General features: G+C 44.1%; 1 protein-coding gene across 1 annotated transcript in view; it reads right to left on the bottom strand.

Moving 5' to 3' along the window:
- Window positions 1–13399, bottom strand: part of LOC111145323 (fibronectin type III and ankyrin repeat domains 1) — a 99359-nt gene extending 85960 nt beyond the window's left edge. Inside the window, exon 1 of the mRNA XM_022500160.1 lies at window positions 13289–13399. The gene's annotated coding sequence lies outside the window, so the exon portion shown is untranslated. The remainder of the gene's footprint in view (window positions 1–13288) is intronic.
- Between the last annotated feature and the right edge of the window lie 6184 nt (window positions 13400–19583).

The raw sequence follows: 19583 nt of genomic DNA, 5'->3' as shown, positions 1-19583 counted from the left end.
TGGGATGGAGCTCCAGGTCAGGCTCCCTGCTCAGCGAGGAGTCTGCTTTCCCACTCCCACTCCCCTGCCTGTGTTCCCTCTCTTGCTGTGTCTCTCTCTGTCAAATAAATAAATTAAATCTTTTAAAAAGAAAAAGAAATAGCAGTGCCATGAAAGAAAAAAAAAAATACGGAGACTATCCACGTTAAAGGAGACTGAAGGACTATAACAGCTCGATGCCACGTGTAATCCTGAAGAGGGTCCCAAGCATTTAAAACGAAAGAAAAAAACATAAAGGGCATCATTAAGACAATTGGGAAAAAAACGGCTAGGGACTACCTATTAGATAATATTACTAGACCAGTGTTAACTGTTGGGGTGTATTAGTAGTACATGGTTACAGAAGAAAATGTCCTGGTTCTTAGAGAAGAAAGATGCTGAAGTATTTAGGACCATGGTGTCATTGTGCATCACTTTCAAAGGGTTCAGCAAATAAACATGCTTGTGTACATTTGTGAGTGTGTGAGAGTGTGGGCAGGGGATAGAAAGGCAGAAAACAAGTGTGGCAAAGTGTGAACAGTCACATCTGTGTGAAGGGCATGGAGGCATTCACTGTATGACTTTGAGCTACTCTACAGCTCTGAAAAATTTCAAAAGAGAAAGTACATGTATCTATGTTTATGCTGCTGTTCTACATATTCACGTGTACATATGTGCAACACAGAGCATAAACTTAAGACAAGTCGCATCTTTATGTAACTGTAGTGCCCAAGGGGACTCTGTCCAATCTTGAACAGAACTGTTATTCTTTTTTTTCTTCTTTTCGTTTTATGTATTTGTCAGAGAGAGACAGCGAGAGAGCACGAGCACAAGCAAGGGGAGCAGCAGGCAGAGGGAGAAGCAGGCTCCCCACTGAGCAAGGAGCCTGATGTGGGACACGATCCCAGAATCCTGGGATCATGACTTGAGCTGAAGGCAGACCTAATGAACTGAGGCCCCCATGCGCCCCAGAACTGTTATTGTTTTAAAGATCTAGGGGATGGGGCGCCTGTGTGGCTCAGCCGTTAGGCATCTGCCTTCGGCTCAGGTCATGATGCCAGGGTCCTCGTATCCGACTCCCTGCTCAGCAGGCGGCCTGTTTCTCCCTCTCCCACTCCCCATGCTCGTGCTCCCTTTCGCTCTCTGTCAAATTAATTAATTAAAATAAAAAGATCTGCAAAGCCCACCTCACAGTTCATAGGGGGACAAACTAAGCCTGAAACATTGTCATTCCAAGGAGCGGAGCCACAGAAGACCGCTGTAGGTCTCTGCATGTCTTACCCCACCAGAGTCTGTGACGGACAGTCTTCTGGAGGGAGAGAGGAGCCAAGTGCTCAAAGTGCAACGTTCTTCTGAGTCACGCGGTCCCTGAACTCAGCCGTTCTCAACTGCATTCCTGAAGTAAACTGGGAAGTTTTGTCCTGAACCTTGTCATATTTAGGCTTCAACGGTGAAAGAGGCAGAGGTGGCTTGTGACGCGGGCCACAGAGCGCTGCTCAGAGAGCCCTGGGACATACAGGACGTTTCCCAGGCCGCAGGCTGTGAGTCCACCGGATTCCTCTATCAGCCCCTTTCTCAGAATTCACAGAACACTGAGCCACAGTATTCTCCCTCTGCCCACCACAAGTGAGACTTCTGTAGCTACTTCATGTCTCTTAGAGCTCACCGTGCTGGCTAAATTGTTCATGTTACTCTGTATAAAAGATTTCTTAAGGAGGCGCCTGGGTGGCTCCGTGGGTTAAGGGTCTGACTCTGGATTGTGGCTCAGCGAGGTCAAGGTCCTGAGATCAGCAGGCTCAGGGCTCAGCACGAATCTGCTTAACATTCTCTCTCTCCCCTTCCCTTTCCCCTCCCTGGTCCCTAACCCCCTACTCCTGCACCTGTGTGTGCGCTCCATAAATAAATAAATAAAAATTAAAAGTGATTTTAAAAAGGGAGACTGCTTCTCCCTCTCCCTCTGCCACCTTCCCAGCTTGTGGGTGCGCGCTCTCTCTCGCTCGCTCTCTTCCTCTCTCTAAAAAGTGATCTTACAAAAAAAAGATGTCTTAAAGGTCGGTTTGTGATCATCTGACCTTGGAGGACAAGAAAGCAGGTTTAGGTACATGGGATTTCCTACAGAGCACTGTCGTGATTATTTTTCTCTGCAAAATGGGAAGAAAGGAGTCCCACAAATAAATTCAGGCGTAGCTATCGAGTATGCTCCGAGTACGCTCCGAGTACGCTCCGATTATGCTCCGAATAAAAGAACAGGAAGTGACTGTGTATTGATCAGCAAGACCTGGCCGCAACAATACTTTGATCTTTGGCGGCACTCTGCTCTGTCAGCTTCAACAAGACAAAGCAGTTCGGTCATGAAAACAGGTCCCTGCTTCTCTGGACGGATCTTACAGCGAACTCACTGCAAAGTCAGTCCCTGCTCCGGCCAGCTTTGGAGGACTCGGATCAATGAGGAACGGCCCTCCCTCTCACAGACCAGAGAGACAAGTAGAACCACCTCTGGACACAGTATTGAAATGTTGTGGTTTGACACGATCACCTTGTTTGGCAAAGGTCTGGCATTTCCCTCGATCTCTTCAGCTTTCCCTGCACACGAGCTGCCATGGACACGCCTCCCCTCCATCCTTCCACCATGGAGGGGACGGGCACCTGATGCAGCTAATCTAGTAAGAATTCTTCCCCTGAATTTTAGAATTAGAATTAAGAAAGAAAATTCAGTCTCTCCTAGAGTAGTTGGGCCTGAATGACATATAGTTGGGAGCTAGTGATGCGTGTGGGCAGAGCAGAGGAAGCCACTCAACAGGGAAAGAAAAGACCATTGTCATCTGAGTCGTCTATCTGAGCAGATTCCAGAAGGCCCAAGTAACTCCTCTAGCTAACTTGAGGATTATCCTGAACATATTCTAAAACAAATTAACAGAATATTAAAATAGCAGGCTATTTTCCCCTGGAGAAATGATCCTGTTAGTTATCTTTGGTCTCGTTTTATTTTTGACATCTATAACTTACTTAACCATCAAAAGTGCGTTCTAAGCGATGTACATAAAATAGTCATAAAAGTTCCTTTTAATCTTCAAGGAATTAATACAAAATTATCTACTGAATTTCCAGATTATCTTTATTAACTAGGATTTATGCAATTTGATAAAAAACTGTAAGACATGTATATCATGTATAAAATGTATTCTCGCTCACAAAAAAAAGAAAGAAAAAAGGTAAAGAAAGGGAAGGGCACGAGTAAAGTCCCCAAGTTTTCAGCTAAGATCCCTAAATAGCCGCATCCTAAGAATAAAAGCAAACTGAGAATAGACCACCCTCGGCTAAATTAAGGTGATTTGCTTATACCTGCCAACCAAAAGTAAATAGAATCTTCTGTGGATAACATCTACAAAAACCTTTATGATTTTCACAAAGAATGTCGAGTATTCAATAAAACATTACCAGAAATGCCAAGATACATGACCAAGTGACCAAAAACAGAAAAGACAGACAAATCTGTAAGTGATTCAGGTGTTGGAATGATCAGACATGAACATAATACTGCCAGAGGAACTGGCAGTATTATGAGGCTCAGGCTTTGAAGTAACTAATGGTCGTCCGTCTCCTGATCTGGGTGCTAGTTACGGGTGTGTTTACTTTGAGACAACTCATCAACCTGTATACTTAATACTGTGTACTTTCTTGGGCATATGTCATACTTTAATACAACTTCACACACACACAGAAAAAAAAACCTTGTGGAATGAAGTTAAATCTGAGCTTAGAAGGCAATTCAGAGTCTTACATGCGCATGTTTGCAAAAGTAGGCTGAAAAACAATGATGTTAGTATCTATCTCAAAGACTTTTTTTTTGATTTTGTTTATTTATTCAACAGACAGAGATCACAAGTGGGCAGAGAGGCAGGCAGAGATAGAGGAGGAAACAGGCTCCCTGCTCAGTAGAGAGCCCGATGCAGGGCTCGATCCCAGGACCCTTAGATCATGGACCTGAGCCAAAGGCAGAGGCTTAACCCACTGAGCCACCCAGGTGTCCCTCAAGGACTTTTTTTTTTTTTTTAAAGATTTTATTTATTTATTTGACAGAGAGAGATCACAAGTAGGCAGAGAGGCAGGCAGAGAGAGAGAGAGAGAGGGAAGCAGGCTCCCTGCCGAGCAGAGAGCCCGACACGGGACTCGATCCCAGGACCCTGAGATCATGACCTGAGCCGAAGGCAGTGGCTTAACCCACTGAGCCACCCAGGCGCACCCCCCCCAAGGACATTTTTAAAGATTTTATTTATTTGAGAGAGAAAAGGAGAGCGCATGAGCCATGGCAGAGGGAGAGGGACAAGCAGACGCCCCACTGAACAGGTAGCCTGACCTGGGGCTCTGTCCCAGGACCCTAGGATCATGACCCAAGCAGAAGGCAGATGTTCAAGAAACAGCCACCCAGGTATCCCTCTCAAAAAAATAAAAAAAATAAAAAAAAAAAAAAAAGAACAGAAAACTTATAAGATGGAAACAATGAAGATAAAAGCAGAAGTCAATGAAATAGACAACAAATGCATAATGGAGAAAATACAAAAATCTAAAAACTGGTTCTTTGAGTGGTACCATTGACAAGTGTTGTAGTGTCTAGTCTGCAACAGTTCTCACCTCCTGCTATTCACCGCCTTGCAGAGCCCTCTCTCAGGCTCTCTCATCGAAAATAGGGCTGGCCTGTGTAATTAAGGCAAATGACAAGAGTGTGACATCCAAAGCCAGATTATAAAAGACAATGCAGCTTCCACCTTCCTTTCTCTGAGCTCATTCACTCTGGGTAAAACCTACCACCAAGTTGTGAGGACACTCAAGCAACCCTACAGAGAAATTAATGTGCTTAGTTACTGAGCTCTCCCACTAATATCCAGTACCAACTTGCCACCACTTGCGTACGCCATCTTGAAATCAGATCCTCCAGCCTCGGTCAAGCCGTTAGGAGGCCAACGCTCTGGCCAGCATGAGGACTACAACCCAAAACAGCTACAGTATTCCCGAAATCTTGACCCACAGAAACTATATGAAGCAATGTACTTGTTTTCTATTGCTGCATAACGAATGACCACAAATGAACATTTTAGGAAAACACATACTCTATCACCCACAGTGGTTTTGCTTTTTCTAATTAAACTCTAATTGATACAAATATTAATACAGAATCAGAGCAAAAGAACAGAAACTTTAGGATGAGTTTTCTGAATTGGTACTGAGTTATCTGGAATTGTTTCTCCAGTCTGATTGAAAGCATTACTGACCCCCAGTGGTAAAGGGGACACTGCTAGTCCATTGCTTACAGTGGCAAAAACTTACTTAAAACATAAACTAGATCCCAATCACCAAATCCTACACAAGGCAAGGAATAACCACCTGCTGCTGTCTTGCTGCTGTCTTAGAGCTCTTTAGTAAAAGTGAGTAGTTGTAGAGGCGCCTGCATGGCTCAGTTGGTTGGAGCTCTGCCTTTGGCTCGGGTCTTGATCTTGGGGTCCTGGAATCGAGCCCCGCATCGGGCTCTCTGCTCAGCGGGGAGCCTGCTTCCCCCTTTCTCTCTGTCTGCCCCTCTGCCTACTTGTGATCTCTGTCTGTCAAATAAATAAATAAAATATTTTTTAAAAAAGTGAGTAGTGTAATAGGGTTAGTTGTTTTCTTCCAAGTGCTCTAGAGAGCTTCGGGAAAGAAAACAACGAGGAGCTCCTGGCTTCCCACTCCCACCCCTAGCTTTACTGAGATACATTGACACAGAACATTGTGTAGATTTAAGGTGTCCAACCTGATGATTTGATACACTTATGTATTAGAAAATGATTACAATAGGTTGGTTAACACCTCTATGAGTTCACATAATTAATTTTTTATGCATATGGTAAGAACATTTAAGATCTATTCTGTTAGTGACTTTCAAATACAGAATTGCTAACTTTAGTCACCATGTACATTAGATTCCCAGAACTCACTCATCTTGTAACTCAAAATTTGCACTCTCTGGCGTTTCCCCATTTCCCTCAATTCCCAGCCCCTGGCAGCTGCCTGGAATTCCACTTATTGTTTCTCTAAGTTCCACTTGTTCCGTTGGCACATATAAGAGAGATCATAACCACTCAGTGTTTCTCTTTCTCTCTTTGGCTTATTTTGCTTAGCAAAATGTCCTTACGCATACATCCATATTGCCACAAAGGGAAGATTTCCTTCTTTCTTGTGGCTTTCCATTGTGTATCTATATAGGTATATTATAGACAGACAGATAGATAGATATAGATATATCTATACATAGATATCTCTATCTATCTTGGCTATTGTGAAAAATGCTGCAATGGGGGAGGGCAGATATCTCTTCAAGATCCTGATTTCATTTCCTTCAGATATATACCCCGAAGTGAGATTGGTGGATCATATGGTAGTTTTATTTTTCAGTTTTTGGAGACCCTCCATACTGGTCTCTATAGCAGCTGTGCTAATGTTTACATTCCCGCTGACAGTGCACCAGGATTCCCCCTCCACATGCTTGCCAATTCTTGTTATCTCTTTTTTTGGTTATAACCATGCTAACAGGTCTGACGTGTTAGCTCATTGTAGTTTTGGTCTGCATGTCTCTGATGATTAGTGATATTGAGCATCTTTTTGTGTACATTTTGGCCACTCATACACAGCTTTCCCCAGCTATCTGGAATAGAACATTCCTGTGAAAACTATCACAAACTGAACTGGTGTTTTTCCACAAAAATTGGCAAATTAATGGCTGCAGTTGCCATTAATTTAAATGGAAAACTTTTTTTTTTAGCATTCTCGGGTCCAAAAAATAACCTCTCTTAGGCTTTTCTGGTCCCCAAGGACACACCTTGCTAACAGATGCCCCAAATAAATCAAGATGAGGCACCGATGCTCGCAGACTGCTCAGGGCTCTGGTGGCTGGATGTGGAGATGCGGACTGTAGTTCCCGGGTTAGGCACTGGGCGGCGCCACTCTCCCTGCATGGGGTGCGCGCTGCCGCTGTAAGGGCTCGCTGCAAAACCACTGAGAACGCTATATATATATATTTTTTAAGGGTTTATTTTATTCATTTGAGACAGAGAGAATGAGAGGTTGCGGAGGGAGGAACAGAGGGACGAGCAGAGGGACGAGCAGATTCCCCGCTGAGCACGGAGCCGAATGCAGGGCATGATTTCAAGACCCTGAGATCGTGACTTGAGCCGAAACCAAGAGTTAGAGCCACCCGGGTTCCCCAATTCTATTTTTGATTAGAAAAAAACGGGTACTAATATAGGTCTGTCATAAAAGCCAAGTGGGGGTAAATGTAAACTTTCGAAAAGCAAGGTCTATCAGTGGCTTTTTGGGGAACTGTCTGTTCAGGTCCTCTGCCTATTTTTAATTAGATGGTGATGATGGTGATGGTGATGGTGATTGTTACTTTTATTATTGCTGTTGAGTAGTATGCGTTCCTTGCATAGTTTGGATATTAACCCCTTATCAGATAGATGATTTGTAAATATTTTCTCTCATCTGTAGTTTGCCTTTTTATTTTGTTGTTTCTTTCAGCGTACAGAAGCTTTTTAGTTTGAGGTAGTCCCACTTGTTGATTTTGCTTTTGTTACTTGTGTTTTTAGCATCACATCTAAGAAACCTTGGCCAAGACAAATGTCAAGGAGCTTTCACCCCGTTTTTCTTCCAGGGGTTTTAAAATTTCAGATCTTATGTTTAAACTCTTAATCCATTTCAAGTTAACTTTTAATGGGAGAGTTGAATGGATGAATACATATTGATTACAGCTTGTTAGAATAATACATGTATTAATTAAACGCAGACAGTAACTCTAATTTGGGTTGGAGGATGGTAAAAAGGCAAAGTTTCTAAGAGACAGTGATGTCCAAAGATTTATTTTCATAGATAGACAGGTAGATAGGCGGTGAGTGCATTCTGGACCGACTCATGGAGGCAGGAGAGCCAGAGGATGAGAGGACACTCCCGAGAAGATGAGGCTAGAGAAGGGTCCTTGACAGCCTGGAAGGAAGAAGGACACAGCTGAAGGAACTGGCACCTGGGGTCTAAGAGAAAGGAATGCCTCCTCCCTTCCTTCTGCCTCGCAGGAGAAAAATGCCCCCAGAACACAGGCTGGAGCATCTTTGGCACCTGGCTTGCCAGCCAGCCCTGTGAGCACAGAAATGCAAGAACATTTCTTGCATTGTGAGTTGTTGACTTGTTAAGGTGTTCACACCACCTTCTGACCTTACTGAGTCACTCAGGCATTCTTGGATGCTGCCGGTGTGCACAAACCCTTCCTTCCATCTGATTGGCTAGCTCAGCTCCTGGGGTGGTTGGGCAGGTCCTCCCAGGGAGGCATGTCTTAACAGTGCTTCCTTTTCCCGTCCAGAGGTAAAATCCAAGTTACCAGGAATGGACTTGGTCTAGGAATAACGCTGAGGTGAATGTGAGCTTCTGGTGAGACACAGCTGCAACCGTCCAGGCGTTTTGCCCCTCTCTGGGGCTGGCGGAGCATCCGGAGGTCAGGAGTGCAATAAATATTAGTATTTTGATGGGGGTTTGAAACTATCTATTTAAACGATGTTGCTTTGAAAATTTTTTTTAAAGATTTGAACTTGATTTATACAAGCATTTATTTCTTAATGATACTATTTCAATTATAACCTAATTATTAGAATTAATATTCTTTAGGGGCTAAGACTACTTGAGAAAAAAAAACTGCAGATATTTTTAAAACATCCCTGGGCTTACATAATTACTCTTAAATTCCTACCGGTCTATCGGGTTACTAAAGCTGAGTATTCCACGGTAGTGCAAAGATTTTGTTGGAGCTATGATCTAGTGAGCCTTTGGTCTCAAAAATAAGATTATTTGCCTACTCATTTTTTTAAAAAGATTTTATTTATTTATCAGAGGTAGAGAGAGAGAGAAAGAGGGAGAGAGATCACAAGTAGGGGGGAGGAGTAGAGGGAGAGGCAAGCTCCCCACTGTGCAGGGAGCCATGCAGGACACGATCCCAGGACCACGGGATCATGACCTGAGCCAAAGGCAGATGCTTAACCAACTGAGCCACCCAGGTGGCCCTCCTTAATTTTTTCAGATAAAATGAGATTCTTAAAACATCTCATTAAGCCTACTAAAAAGCAATGCCATGTTTGTAATCCAGCTAACAGGTGTAAGCACCTGAGTTCAATGAACTTGACCTGAAGTACGCTCCACAAGAGGTACTTGAGATTTGGGCTGTATGCAGCCCTTCCTGTTGTAGAGCAAAATGGCTTCTGATTTTAAGGATGCCCCATTCTCAAGGAAATAACATGAGATGAGGCAGTGCCATCCATTCAGTAAATGCTTGTTTGGAGCTTACGTCCCTCCCATCGTCAGGCTCTAGGGCCAGAAGGGCAGACAGGGCCCTTTTCCACAACGCTACCATGTGGTGGCAAAAATAGATTTTTTTTTTTTAATTAACAAAGGAAGTGCGAATTATCATCACTGCTAGGAAGAGAAAAATGCAAAGGTCCGAATGACGTAAGGAAGGAGGGCACAACCTACTTTAGGGTCTAAGTGTAGGACTCAATGGCGGGGGACCTTTAAACTAAGACCAGAGGATATTGAGTCAGATCTGTCCGAACAGGAGGGAAAAAGCTGGCGCAAAGACTCACTGTCCTTAAAGGAGCTTAATATGCTTATGGGACTAAAAGACCCACACACTTGGGGTGTCTGGGTGGCTCCATCGGTTAAGCGTCTGCCTTTAGCTCAGGTCATGATCCCAGGGTCCTGGAATCGAGCACCATGTCAGGCTCTCCGTTTGGCGGGAAGTCTGCCTCTCCCTCTCTCTCTGATCCTCCTCCCTGCTTGTGCTCTGTCAGTCTGTCTCAAATAAATAAATAAAATATTTTTTAAAAAGACCATCATTTGAAGGGTAATTATCTAAGATCACACACCTGGTAAGTTTGAAGAGGCAACTAGACCATTATGAGAACTCAAAGGGCCTTTGGCGGAGGAGGAACATGATGTAATATGTTATTGTGAAAAGGTCACTCTGGCTTCCAGGTGGAACACAGATGCGGCAGGGGACAGGAACTGCAGAAATCAGTAGAGCCTCCAACCATGGCTTAAACAAGATGGTGGCTTGGAGTCCCAGTGATGACAGTATTTTGAAGGTGGAATACACAGGCATGCTGGTGGGTGGGGTGGTACAAGGGGTAGGGAGTGGAAGAGAGGAGGGAAGGCTGACTGATTTCCAGCTGGAATAACCGGGGAGATGGTGTAATCCTATCAAAGATGGGAAAACCAGTAGAAAAACAGGTTTGGAGAAAGGCTTCAGCCCTTTAAGCGAATGCCTCACTCTCTGAGTCATTGGAATAACTTAGATCCCCATTTGGTATTCCTTTCTACGCTGGGGGGGGGAGGGGGGCAGTCAATGACTGCCTGGTCTAAACTAGACCTAGATTTTTTATAGAGAGAATACACAGCAGTAGGGTTCTAGTGGGAGCTGGGGCTTCCCTTGGTGTTGCATTTGATTCACAGTTTTTATACCCAGATTGCGTGTTTGCTTAGGGCGATTTGGTGAGCTAGGGAAAGATCATGAGAGAGAGGGTAAAGGCCCCCAGAGTTACCCCTTGGCATTGTCATTCACTAAGAAATTATGGAAGAGACGGTACTGTTGAACTTAAATATTTTCTAAAAACAAAAACCAAACAAATTTTTTTGATGTATATTTTCCATGTTGTTTCATATGTGGGTTATCTTTCCAATACTATGGTTAGTTTAGGAAGAAAATAATTAAAGCCAAAACCGCTCTGAACAGCCCAAGGTTGTGAACTTACTTAATTTGCCCTTTCCCTGGGGAGTCATTTCTTGGCTCATTGATTTATTATTATTCTGTAAAATAGTGGTAGCCCTGTTCTCCTCTGCCTATAGCCAGAGTATGAGCCTGCTGTGAGGTCTGAAGGTTTATGTTTATTGGATTTTAATGACTCCATTTATAAAGGTCATTCCTAAAAGTAATAGAAACCTAAGTGTGTGGAAACAGAATGGATAAGACTGACTCTAGCGGTTCCTTGGTGTTTTCCTTGGGTATATGTCTAAGCGTTAAAGCAATTAAGAAGGATCCTTCCTTTCAATCAATTCACTGATGCTATGTTCAACTACAGTTGTAAAATGTTCTTTGAAACCCGTCGCTAACAAAAGGTAAACACCAGGCTTACAATGTGTTAGAAAATGTTGGTATCACAATATACCATTAATAATATAATGATAACAGTAGTTATAGATAATTATAATTCTTGTTAATATCATATCTATAGTGTTCGCCAATATTTTTGAGAGAATGAAAACGTCAGTTTCAGGTAAAATCTGAATTTCGAAGGTTGGATATGAATTTTGAAGTTAAAAGGGACCTTAAAAATCACTTAATGGTATCCTCTAAATATTTACTAACAGTGAATGATTTAGTAAATATTTATCCAAAATGGTGCTCATTAGACTGTGAAAGAATTTCCGGGGGCACCTGGCTGGCTCAGTTGGTAGACCATGTGACTCTTGATCTTGGGGTTGTGAGCTCAAGCCCCACATTAGACGTAGAGATTTCTTCAAAATAAAATCTTTTAAAAAATTTCCCAAGATAACTGGTGATCGTTTGGATCACTTGAGATTAAATTGATAAAAGCATTTAAGACTATGTGGAGACGAATAACTGTACAGTTGTCCCCCAGGCATGAATTAGTTAACAAAAATTTTCCACCTCAAAACCCAATGCGATGGGATATAAACATGTAATTCCTATGCATTATACTTTTTTTTTTTTTTTAAAGAGGGAGCAGGGAGGGGAGGAGCAGAGGGAGAGAGAAAATCTCAAGCAGACTCCATACCCAGTGCAGAGCCCATCCTGGGGCTCGATCTCAGAACCCTGAGATGATGACTGAGCCGAAATCAAGGTTATTCTGCAGGCCTCTTCCTACTTCTTCCTGGAAGACTTCTGTCTCCTCCCTCCCAATCTCAGACCTGAGAGAGGTGTGGGTTGTTCTTGGGCAAGTCTCTGCAGGGTTTTCCTGGGATGGCCCAAACTAACACTATTCTAGTCATTGTGCCACCCCCATCTCTAGAACAGTGTCTGGAACACAAGAGATACTATGAATGGGTGAGTGGATAAAGACAGTGAGCACAGAATTAGTCAAAATCTATACTTAACACATTTAAACAATAACAAATCTGAAGGAATAAAGTTGCTGTTTCTGAAAGAGATATTTCACCTCTTTCTTCCATTAACAGAAAACACACACAGCCTGGCATCACTTTGACAGGAGACTGTTATAAGTTATAGTTTCTTTCAACAAATTGGATAAGATGTAGAATACATAGAGTTATGAGACTGACGTGCCGCCCACTGCGCTAAGAGGGCTGTAATACATAGAGTTATAATGCAAACAGCAGGGTAGTGTATACATTCAACTCAAGCAACTGTAACTCACAACTTGTAAGGTTTTCATCAGCAAATGAGTTAAAAGGAAGGAAAAAAGCCTTTAAAGCCTTCTTGCCCAAAACTAACGACCCTTTAAAACGCCAGCATTTTCCCCAGAGAATGGATTTGATCTGAGTACATCCATTTCTCAAATAGTCCAAGAAAAGCCGACTTGGTTTTGAGAGTTAAACTGCATCAGCTTAAGATCTTCCAAGTCTTTACAGAAAACATTTATCATTTTGAGAACAAAAGGAGCAATAAGACGTTATTGGAAAACATGGACAGGGCACTACAGGCCTAGAGAGCTTTGAGAGCCGGGGGACCCAGTTAAGTTAGAGCGCATATTTGCTCTCTCAACTCCAGATGGCCCACGTTTTGCCAAACAATGTGGGAAACAGGAAAATTATATAGATATAGATATAGATATATTTTTGGAGTGTCTTAGCTCCTACAGCCTCTAGCAATGAATCAAATGCGCCTGGACAAAGCTCAGTTTTGTTTTTTGGTTTGTTGTTGTTGTTTTCTCCTTTAAATCACAGACTGTGGAGTGGGGATTGGACGGGGTCTCGCTCATAAATTCAAGACCCAGCCTCGTAGCTTCCTCAACGGCTGACGTTTTAGAAGCGGGACGGCTCATGACAATGAATGAGCCAAGCTACAGCGACGACGAGAGTGACGACAGTAACACACGGATTTGCCTGCGGGTAATTTCAGGAAAGAACACGGCGGGGGCGCTGGCGCCTCCGGGGCACACATCCCGAGCTCTCGCGTCCCTCCGGCTCCCCGCGGACTCCCTCGGCGCTCGGACCCAGCCGGACTCACCCGGCAGGTTTAGGCCCCTCTCCCCGCTCCAGGAGAGAGAAGAGCGAGCGGGAGAACCGTGTTTCCGCGTCAGAAGCGTTACAGCCTGCGGACCGTGCGCGGGGTGCCCACCCTGCTCCCGGGAGGTCCGGCCCGCCCGGCCCGGCCCCCTTACTCTGGGGCTCCATGGTCAGCTGCTCCCGGGCCCCCAAGGGCCGAGCCCCCGGCGCCGCCGCCGCCCCTCCTAACGCCTCTCGTCCGCGGCAGGCGTCGCTCGGGTTGCCTTGACAACCCGGAGGGCGAGGAGGAGGGGCCAGAAGGACGGCGAGAGGGAGGGACCAAAAGCCGCGAAGAAACGCGGGCGACCGTGAAGGCCCGCGCGTCGCCGGGGACAGGGAACGAGGGTGGTGGCCGGGTCGTCGGCTGAAGACTCTGTCCCTGAGGCCGGGTCGGGCGGTCGCGTCCTCCCCGGCAGCCCTCGCGCCCCCGGCGGGGCCTGAGCCCGGGCCTTTGGGGCGAGGGCCTGTGGGCCCCCCTGTCGCCGTCCCGAGGCGTCCGTCGGTCCGTCAGTCCGTGCGTCCGGCGAGCTCGGCCTGCCGGGCGGGGAAGGGCGGCCGGGCCCGGGCCTCCCTCCCCGGACTCGGGAGCCGCCGCTACAGGTAAAGGCCGGCCGGGCGGCGGGAGGGGCGGGTGGACGGCCGCGGCGCACCTGTTGCGGTCGCCCGAGCTCGGCGCGCCCCCGCTGCCCGCCCGTTGGCCGCGGACGACCCCGCCCCGGCCCCCGAAACGGCCCCGGCCGAGGCCGCCTCCCCGCCACTACCTCCCGGAGTCCGCGTGTCGGCGGCGGGCGCGACCCGTTGCACCCCAGCCCTCCCAGCAGGGCGATCCCTCGGCAGCCAGGGCGTCTGCCAGGCCCCGGGAGGGTGGTCACTCGGGCGGCGTTTATGGGAGGCTCATAAAGCAAAAGAAAGCCTCTTCTGTCGGCGGCGGCAGTGGGCCAAATGCGTCTCCTGAATCCTGAAACCCGGGAGAATTCCGTTGCCCCACATTGCACTGTCATCCCGAGTATCACATTTCAGGCAGTGGGCCTGGGTTGGATCTTTCCGGTTGGAGTGTGTGTGTGTGTGTGTGTGTGTGTGTGTGTGTGTGTTTTGTTTATTTCCATCCTCCCCGTTTTCGGTTCAGCGTGGAGTCAGCCCACATATTTTGTACCGAAACTTTGTAGGGCTGCTAAACTGTAACATTAGCCCATACAATAGCGTCATAATAATTGGCTGTTGAAATACGTGCCGGTTATGCTTTAAGGAAGCTTTGAGGATCGCAAGAGATTGAGCCTGGTGGGTTGTAAAAATGCAAACCACCGGGAGAGAGATCTAGCTTAAGAAAAACGAGCCTTAAGGAGGAAAGAAAAATGGAGGAGAGAGAAGAAAAGGATTGAGGAGGAAAAGAGCAGACGGGTGGGAAGTGCGTGATTGATTTGGTACTCATGTCTGGAGATTATGGCCCCTCCATCAGTTCCTCCCGCTGCTCTAGACAGCACTTGAGGGAAATGATGAGAAGAGCCCTTTTTGGGTCATGTAAGCGATTACTCATTCTTTGCCACTAGAGAGATTTCCACTCCATAGATGACAAGGACACCAAGGAAAATTACTTTCCTCGTGGAAAGAGAATCGTTCAAAGGTTAATTGAACCTGAGAAGCATATATTCTGTGATGGAAACGGACATTTATTATATTCCACCAAACTGGGCTTCCCCTCCTGGACTGTATAGGGCCTTTTCAGATTAATTGCCAAAGCAAGAAGGTTTAAGTGTGGATATTGACAAGCAGTGTGCTATATACTGAACTCATAACTCATAAGCTAAAATACTGAAGTAATAAATTCAGGTTGGAAAGTAAACACCTCACGGCACCTTAATTACCTGTTCCTGAAACTTAGGGCAGGGGGTACATTTTTAGACAAACAGCATCTAAGATCAACAGCACTTCTGTAAACAGTGTTTTCAGACTCAAGTTTTCATACCATTAGCAAAATCGGGAGTTGGTCTTTTCATCCAAGAAACATAATGGTGCTCATTAGTGATACCATAATCAAAGTGACAAGTTAGTGATTAAAACCTGGTCTTTATTAACACGTAAAAGAAATAGGGTTTTATTTTCTCCAACAGTAAAGGATTCAGCATTTGTATTTAAAAAGGACAAGGGAACAATGTTGTCTCTCTCCAATCTCCACGCTGAAGATAAAAGGACTCAAGAATTTGGTTGTTGAATGCAGATTTTAAGGTTGAAAAGTGGAGGTATATGTTGGTATTTTAAACTTAGCAGTGTAGAAGAATGATTTTATCAGTAGCAATAAACTTGACATTGAGGAAGTCGCATTGAAATACTTCAGGTAATAGGTAACTGGCAACAGGGAAGCAACATTGGATTTTCGGGGATAGTGTGTTTATGGAAGAAATGACTGGTTGAGGGGTGGAAGTGGGGGAAAGTACTAACATGTTTAAGGACAACATTCAGTTTCTTTTTCTCCCTAGCAGCTGGTACCGTGTATTTGTGCTTGTCTGTTGACAGAGAAGAGTGTTCGAGAAAGTACTTGAGATAAAGGGATATGCTTTCTTACTGGAGGAGCTATCCTGAGGACAGAATGTTGCTCATGGGGTAGGGGTTGAGATGAACGTCAAAGGTATTAGTTGCTCCTTTTGGGGATTTCCTACCATGTGTTTTCTTTTTCTTTTCATTGGCATATTTAGGCAGTTACGGGTGGTTAGATAAAAATGATAAAGTCCCGATTTTTAAAAAGGTCTCTAAGTTCATCAGACTGTGTAGAATTATTACATTATTTACTTTGCTGGTGCTTAACTAGAGTAGCAAACCGAACCACTATGACCAGGGAATAAGGTAGCAGTGAAGGGACAGACCTAGCCTTTCTTTTTCTTACTTAAGTCTCTTAGCCACATCAGAATTCAAAATAAAAATAGTTGCAGTAGAAAGTTAACATTATTTAATGCAAGTAGGATGATTTAAAAAAGAAAAAGGAAGAAAGACAAACAAATGACTGTGTGTTTCCTAGACTTACTATCCTAAGTCAGAGGAAGTTTTTGTTTCTGTTACTGGATTTTTGTTTGCTTTTTGTTTTGCCGGAGTGAGGGTACTTTTTTCTCTCTTTTTCACCACTACTTTCTGAAATTTACAAGGAGTCCAGTCAAGGTAGAAAACGAATGTCCATTTTTGCCTCGTTTCTTCTGTGGCCTCCAGATCTGTAATGGTCTGCCCTCAAATTGTTGGACTCCAGGAATGCTCTTCCAACGTTTTACTCGTTCTTAGTATAATTGGGCTGCAGGACCATGCTGCTGCCCCCGCATCTGCAAAGTCTTCCAGGATTCGGTCAATGCCAACAAAATGCACTGCTCTCTCCTACTGGGGACACTACCCAGTTTGGCACCTAGCCCCGGACTCTACTCTCCTGTAGTTTTCTCCCGTTTTATGTGCATGGGTCTGTGCCTCTGATTAGATTAACTATTTTAGGACTTGATTAACTGTTTTAGGAACTCAGTCCAGTACTCCTTTTAGCTCATGGTGGATTTTCAGTATCTACCTGATAATTTAAGTAGAATAATAATACAAGACAAGCTTTTAGTCAGGGGTGATCGCATTAATTTCTAGCTATGCCACTTTGGAAAGTCAGGAGCTATAATTTCCTCATTGGTAACTGGTAATAACAAAATCTGCAGGGATTGTCTAACAGTCAAGTTAGTCAACTTAATAGAAGAGCATAGAAAGAAGTGAAGCTGGGAGGCAGATACGCATTCGGTTCTCCATTTGAAAGGGATCGCTGGCAGCGTGGGAATGAGGGATTGGTGGAGCCAAAACTAGAGGCAGAAAAACCAAACTGGAGATTTTGTAGTAATTCCACCAAGAAATGATAAGATAAGTGTGGTGGTGGTTGGGAGGGTGGGGAACAGGGTGGAGGGGGCCCTCAGAGGGTCCAAGCGGCAGGTGTTGGTGTTGTAGGGAGTGAAGACGAGGGAGAAGCCAGGGGTGATGTCCAGGTGACGGGGTAAGTGTTCTGTTATCGAAATCCAGGAAGACAAGAAAAGGAAAGAAGTCTTTTTCTTTTTAGGGAGTGTGAGAAATGCATCCATGATGAGTTCAGTTCATTTGAAATGTCTGTCATCTAAATTGGGATTTCACTTAAGTAGGAGTTGGACATGTGGGGCAGGAACTAAAGAAAGAAGTCTGAGATGAAGGGGGAAGTTTAGATGAAGCATTCAGAAACTGAGGCTAGACATGAGTGAATAAATCTCTCCAGGGAGATTATGTGGAATGAGAAGAGCGTCAAGGCTCGGACCTGGGGGCGCACAGTTACTTGACACGAGGAGGTGGGTGTGGTGGGAGAACCCAAGGAGACTGAGGAAGAGTGGCCAAAGAAAGCTCAAAATCTGGAAAGATTAATAAAGCAGAATCCCTGCTCTTGAGGGTTCATGCATTGCATTCCCTGAAATTATATTTTCTTCCACTTGCCATAGAATGTACAACTTAGTTTATCAATCTGTTTCTGTTTTATTAAAGTGACTACAAAATGACTACCCATTACTTTCTTAACAAGAAAGAAAATTTCCTGATATTCGTGGTTTTTCACCACCCCCATTTGGAACAATAATTCAAGTAAAATGTGGCTTTGGGGGTTATGACGATACCTCAAACAAATGCTATCTTTACAAAAAGGTGGGCAACAGTTCACTTTGTAAATGTTGGAGGTAAAATAACTATATTATTTTTCTAGGGAAGATTGGCAATAATCTCTTTAGAGTTCAGTTTTTGCTGGATCTTAACTGTTGCTCGGATTATCTAAATAGAGCATGTAAATAAGCCAAGTTAATATTTTAGCAAATTGTATTAACTTTGCTTTTACTCAAATACTAGTTTTTAGAATATCCTCTGGTAAAACCAAACAAAACAATAATGAAAAGCACTGAATGACATTCTAATAAAAAGCTTGATTTACAAGTATATATGTGGGCAGTGATAGGTTATTATGATATATAAGTATTGATTGAGTTTGGGTGATCTTCCCGTATATAAGTCTACAAAAATGTCAATTACCAGTGGAATGTAGAATTCTTAAATTAATTGTTCAGGGTTGGTTATTCCAGCCATATTTGGTATGAACAGATAATTGAGTTAAAAGTGAATCATTTTAAAAATTTGAGTGTTTTTAAAAAGCCAACTGATGTAATTTGATTAAAATCAGAACAGAGTCTACTGGTTAGAAGTCTGGACATAAGAGTCTTTTAAAATGGATTCTGAACTTTTATCTTGTTCAAGAAAGATTTTAAGTAGATCCTGGAGGATGTGCTTTGGGGAGCTCTGACCCCATTTAAAGCAGACTACAGGCTAACCTTCCCAAAGTCCTAGTAACGATAAGCCCATTGTTTCAGTTCGAGTATCACATGCCTGGGAGATAAGGTTTACATATTAAATATTTGACTGTAAGGCCACGTGGGTGATTACAACCATGTTTTTCAGAAATTCTCAAATGTCTTTCTTTTCATAAGAGAGCTGCGCTCTCACCCTCTGTTCTGTTTAATGGTATTTCTTCCAGACCACCCCTGCCTGACCTCTCCCTTAACCTCAAGTATTCCTTCAGCCCACGGTGTCTCACCGTGAGGGTTCTTTGATGCACCCAGGAAGCGGTACGGCACAGTGTGGTTAGGCATACTCTGTACACTTAACTGGGGTTAAGCTGAGATCAGGCTGCTTGACTTCAAGCACCTGCTCTCCCACAGATGAGCCATTAGAAGCTGGATGAATTAACTAAACCTCCAAAGGCTTAAATTTCCTTATTTGAAAAATGGAAATAATAAAGTAAACCCTCATGGGGTCTTTAAGAGTTTAAATGAAATAATCCATACGAAGTGTTTAAGTACATAGAGCATCTGGCACCCGGAAGCACACTCTGTAAAGGCTAATTGGCGGAATTACCATCATTACCATTGTTGTTACCAGTTCAACTTTAGTAGCAGTAAGAACCATGCTTCTCGAATCGCGATCTGCAGACCAGTTCCAGTCCACACACTGTTACTGGTTGGCAGTGAGATAAGGAGCTTGTGCCAGGATGTAGACTGTGGCTCTAATCATACTGTTGCACTGAGCTGACATTTTTTAATAGCAAGACTTCTTCAATGAAGGAAGCAATGAGTTGATTTACATTCAGTGCAAGCTCTTTATGTTGCCACAAATAAGCATTTTGAGTGGAATTGGCATGGAATGTTGGACCAGTGATCCTGTTCTCTAAAAAATAATAGCCCTTTATCCTG

The sequence above is a fragment of the Enhydra lutris genome, unplaced genomic scaffold (genome assembly GCF_002288905.1).
Source record: "Enhydra lutris kenyoni isolate GAN:26980312 unplaced genomic scaffold, ASM228890v2 scaffoldscaffold12, whole genome shotgun sequence".
Lineage (NCBI taxonomy): Eukaryota > Metazoa > Chordata > Mammalia > Carnivora > Mustelidae > Enhydra > Enhydra lutris.
Note: the sequence above shows the minus strand (reverse complement) of the source record. Positions and strands in the feature narration are given on the sequence as shown.